Here is a 5828-nt window from a genome sequence, read left to right on the forward strand (position 1 = left end):
ACGGACGGACGGACGGACCGACGGCCGGCGGGGAGGAAGTCGTCCCTCCACAGGCCCTCTGGCCGCCGGACCCGGAACTGCCGGCCCGGGACCCGACGGCGGCGACGGCGCTCCCTTCCCCTCGGGTCGGCGACGGAGGAAAACATGGCGCCCGGCGTGACGTCGAGCCACTTCCGGCGGCGTCTTAAAGGGCCAGGCGCCGTCTAGTTCCCAGCCGCTTCCTGGCCCGAAGGTGATTTCTCTCCGGCACTCGAGTGAGGCGATGCAGTGTATTCCTATGCAGAAACGGAAGGGTCGTGTCCAAAGAAACACAAACACACCGCCGTTGGGCTGTGTTAGAGCTTAGTGGGCAGCCGGTCCTCACCTGTGTGAAGGCCAGGGTCAGGCCCCCACAGAACTGAAAGAAAATGCACTTAGTTGCCGTTTAAAACACCGCAAGAGTACCTGAGCAACAGGACATAGGGAGGGCTGCAGCATGGCAGACGATCTGCCTGGGTTCATCCCAGGCATCCCATAGGGCCCAGGAGGCAGCCAGGAGTCATTCCTCCATGCAGAGCAGGAGGAGCCCCTGAACAATGATTGCCATGTGTGATCCTAAACGCAAAATGATTTCTACAGAGATCTCACTATAGCCTATTCCTCTGAAACATCAATGACTTTATCTTTTTATTTCTTTTTATATACTTTGGGGGTCCCCACCAGGCCAGCCTCATATTTACTCGGCTGTGTGCTCACAACTCAAACTTGGTAAGCACTATTTACAATAGTCATAATCTGGAAACAACTCAATTGCCCAACATCAGATGAGTGGACAAAGAATCTTTTGGGTACATATATGCACTGGAATACCATGTAGCTGTTAGGAAAAATGAAGTCATGACATTTGTTTATACACGGTGTTGAAGTGCATTTCAATTTCTGCTTCATTTCAATTCCTGTATTCTCTTGTTAGAACTTGCCTTTTCATTTTAAACAGTTGAGTAGTTGCAATAAGCAGTTTCAAACCATGCTGTTACCTCCTGCTAAGTGGATTTTTGTCTTTGTTAAGCTGAGTTGATTTTTTACTTCTGTTAACTTGATTCCCAAATTCACAAAAGCCTGGCTACAAACAGGCCCTCTGTCCTTGAGAGCCCAAGCTGCTGGGCAGTAAGATGCATGTGAACTGTCAGCTGGCCCAGAGAGAGAGAGGCAAGAGACAGCTGTATATGTGCCTTTGAAAGTATAGGAAACAATTAGGTGACAACTAATGTAGGTTTTAGCTTTAGCATTATGTGCTGGCTCCAGGTTATAAAATATAAAATAGAACACCAAGCTCTCAAGGACCCGACTAGCCAGGCCTTTCTCAGGACCTTCATCCTGCCAGGTCAAGGCACTCTCAAGGAACATCTGGAGGAACAGGCCTCATTATCTCACAGACCACCAGCGTATGGATTCCAGACATAGCTCCAAAAGACCTCCGGAAAGGGGGCTAGAGTGAATGACATCAACTGGGGGGCTAGGAGATAGCACCTTTTCCTATAAACATAATTGGTCAGTTTGAACTGTAATGTTTATGTGAACCTATAAAAATGTTTGAAGTTGCAATCCCATTATCATATGACATTTTTTTTTTGAGTCACACCCGGCAGTGCTCAGAAATTACTCCTGGCTCTACGCTCAGAAATCGCTCCTAGCAGGGCCGGGAAGGTGGCGCTAGAGGTAAGTCTGCCTTACAAGCGCTAGCGTAGGACGAACCGCGGTTCGATCCCCCGGCGTCCCATATGGTCTCCCCAAGCCAGGGGCGATTTCTGAGCTCATAGCCAGGAGTAACCCCTGAGCGTCAAAACGGGTGTGGCCCAAAAACCAAAGGAAAAAAAAAAAAAGAAATCGCTCCTAGCAGGCTCAAGGGACCATATGGGATGCTGGGATTCAAACTACCGTCCTAGTGCATGCAAGGCAAATACCTTACCTCCATGCTATCTCTCCAGCCCAACATATAAAATTCTACAAGAGTCTAGGGACAACATAGCTCAGGGTTCCTCCTTAGAACCAGTACCCGCTGTGCTAGGTTGCTGTTGGGGAACCCCAGAGCTCTGCAGGAAATAAACTCAACATTGCTTTTGCATCTCTAAAGGTTTGGAGTCTTTATTGGGGTGGTGGGCACTTCCTGGACCCTGGGCTCTCCCAAACCCTAGGCTTTCTTGGACCCTTTCACACTTCACAATGGAAGGATATGGAGAGTATTATGCTGAGTGAAATGAATCATAGGGAGCAGAATAGATATAGAAGACTCTCACTCACTTGTGGAATATAAAAAATAATATAGTATAACCGAAATATCTAGAGACAATAAAGATGAAAATCAGGAGAACCAGTCATTGGTAAGAAGCTAGACACAAATTGTGGAGCAGTACAGTTAGGATACAGAAGGAATCACTCTGCCAGTGACAATAATAGCTGAAACTTGACAACCTGAAAAAAACTGTATGCTAAAATTAAATGATATGCACAGTTCCCCCTCATTTACAAGAGGGAAAACCAATATCTAAAAAGGAAAAACTGGAAGAGAGAGAAATAAAATGTCTGTCCAGAGGCAAGCAAGTGAGGTGGAAGAAGGGAAACTGAGCATATTGGTGGTAAGAAATTGTGGGGCTGGAGAGATAGCATGGAAGTAGGGCGTTTGCCTTGCATGCAGAAGAACGGTGGTTCGAATCCCAGCATCCCATATGGTCCCCTGAGCCTGCCAGGTGTGATTTCTGAGCTCAGAAGTAACCTCGAGCGCTTCTGAGTGTGTGACCCAAAAACAACAACAACAACAAAAAAGAAATGGTATTGTTAAAGGGGTGTATATTGTATGACTGAAACTCAATTATAAACAACTTTGTAATCAAGGTATTTAATTGAAGCATTTAATTAATAAAAAAAGTGTATATTAAAATGTAGATGTTGTTGGGACCTGAGTTCTGAACAAGGAGGGACGCTATGCCAGGTAACCTATCAGGGAAGGACAAGGGAACTGTTGGAAGATACCTCTAGACCAGGGGTCTTTAAACTTTTTAAAGTGGGGGCCAGATTACCAACTATATGAGCTACTAATTCCTACTCACACTGCACATATCTTATATAAATAAAATGAAAACCATTTATAAATAAACAGATCATGCACCAGTATTTCAATGGGAACTGTGGGCCTGCTTTTGGCTAATGAGACGGTCAATGTCCGGTTCCATATTTGTCACTGCCAGCCGTAACAAGTGATGCAAGTAGGCATCAGTTAATCTTGATCTGGTTGAAGATTTCAGATGTTTCATTCTTGAAAAAGTCTGTTCACAGGCATAAGTGCTACCAAAGATGGTTACCATTTTGAGTGCGTGGTTCCTGATATTTGGATATGTCTCAGAGGGAAGAGATGCATAGAAATTCAAAAGGTTACTTGACTTAAATGCGTCTTTCAGAGAGCCACAATTCTGCAGTTCAGCCAGTTCCATTTGGTAAATTGTAAGGACATTTTCAATCTCAACAGAAAATGGGTTACAAAAAAGCTGTATGTCCTGTTCATGGAGATGAAGCTCTTTGAATCTAAATTGAAACTCCTTTTGCAACAATGCTAGTGAAGCCAGACATGTTTCCTTTGGGAATGCAAACAATGGTTTGTCCACTGACAGGTTTTGATTTGTTGGGAGATAACTGAAGTTTTCCTCCTGTACTTGTTTGATGAGAAGGCCTAATTTTACTTCAAATGCTTTCACATGGGATGCCATATCACAGATGAGCTTCCCCTTACCTTGAAGTTGCAGATTGAAACTGTTGAGTAGCTCTGTTATATCTTTCAGAAAGGCAAGGTGCCATTTCCATTCTGCATCATTGAGCTCTGGTACTTCTTGCTTTTTTGAAAGTAGAAAAGCTGTAAGCTGCGGAAGTAAGTCATAGAAACGTTTTAAAACTCTCCCTCTACTCAGCCAATGGACTTCTGTGTGGTACAGAACATCTTCATGGGCAACATTTACCTTAGATAGAAATTCCTGAAATTGTCTGTGGTTTAGTGCATGCGTTCTAATGTAATTAACACAAGATACCACTATTTTTATAACAAAGTCCCACTTCAGTGATTTACAATACAGCGCTTGTTGGTGGATGAGGCAGTGTATGGCAATTGGATGAGGATGGTTGTGTTTGTCCATCTCTTATGTAATGTGAGCAATTACTCCCCTCTTAGACCCCACCATGCTAGGAGCACCATCAGTTGTTACACTGACTAGTTTAACCCAGTCCAGCTCCAAATCATTCACAGTTTGGCAAACCTTTTCAAATATATCCACTCCTGTGGTTGTGCCTTTGATACTTTGCAGTGCAGCAAGCTCTTCTATGACTTCAAAATATTCATTTGTCCCACGCATATAAATGAGAAGTTGGGCAGAATCACGAACATCATTGCTTTCCTCGAGTGCCAAGGAAAAATAGCAAAGTTTCTTTGTAGAGTTTTGCAAATGGTGCAGCAAATTTTCTCCCATTTCTTCAATCCTTTGTGTCATTGTAACTCCTGAAAGGCTCACTGTACTAGATAAATTGGCCTTCTCTGGACACATCTCTTTGGCAACAGAAATAAGGCATTCTTTAGCAAATTCTCCCTCCACAAATGGTTTGCCATTGCGTGCTACTAGCTTGGCAACTTGAAAACTTGCCCGCAGTGAGGAAGTATTTAACTGCTTCTGCTTCACAAAAGTATTTTGCTGAGTTGTCAGTGTATGTTCCAGTTGTAATATTTTATCTTTTCTCACTTCTCCAACCAAACAATCATATTTATCTTTATGCTGAGTTTGATAGTGGCGTCGCAAATCGTATTCTTTGAACACAGCAACTATATTCTGGCATATCTGACACACAGCTTTTTCTTTGTACTGCATAAAAAAGTAATCGTAAGTCCACTGTTCTTTGAATATCCTACACTCGCTATCAATTTTTCTTTTTCTTGACATCATTGTTTCCTAGGGATCCCAAACTGATATTAGTGAAATACAAATATGTATGTATATATACACACAATGTATGAACCCCCATTAGTCCCTGATGTGAACACTTACCCCTTGCAGGCTTTTCTAAGCAGACCAGCTCAATCCCTGATAGTTCAGTTATATCTCCCTATATAATGCCCAAATTGATATGTTCACAATCAGCATGAGAACACTGAAAAGGAATTGCAAAATGCATATAAAATTTTCAATATAACCACTTTAAAATGCTTCAGTATTGAACCCCTAATTTTCCACATGGGCAATTCAGCACCGAACCCCTAACCTCCCAACCACCACCCACCCCCTAACTTTGATTTCAGCACTGAACGCCTCACCACCCCCAAAGGGGAATTTTCATATGAGTCACCCACAGCCCAATCAGGCAGAACCCCCCATCTGGCAAAAATTTATTTCTATGGCACTTTTGACTGACCTTTGGCAGTGGAGGGAGTGGAGGAAAACCTCACTGACAGGCAGGCACAGCACACAAACACCACGTTGCCTGGGGGTGGAGCAGGCGCCTATTTACATCATATAGTCACCCACATGTGGTACTCCTCGCCATGCAGCGTCTGGCGCCCTCCAGTGACGTCATTAGCAACGGCGCACCAAGTGCCAGGTGCAAGGGCGCATCAGTGTCCCTCGCAACACCGTCCTCACGCCCACCCTCCCAGCACACAACATGCCGTGGGCGGAGGCGGTTGACGTCATCCCTGAGAAACCATGACACTGAGTGTATATGCTGGCAGGTATCTTGGCAACCAAACAGGCTCACTGCTGGCAGGCCAGATCAGACTCCTCTGCGGGCTGCATGTGGCCCATGGGCCATAGTTTGAA

This window comes from Suncus etruscus, chromosome 6, assembly GCF_024139225.1.
Source record: "Suncus etruscus isolate mSunEtr1 chromosome 6, mSunEtr1.pri.cur, whole genome shotgun sequence".
NCBI lineage: Eukaryota > Metazoa > Chordata > Mammalia > Eulipotyphla > Soricidae > Suncus > Suncus etruscus.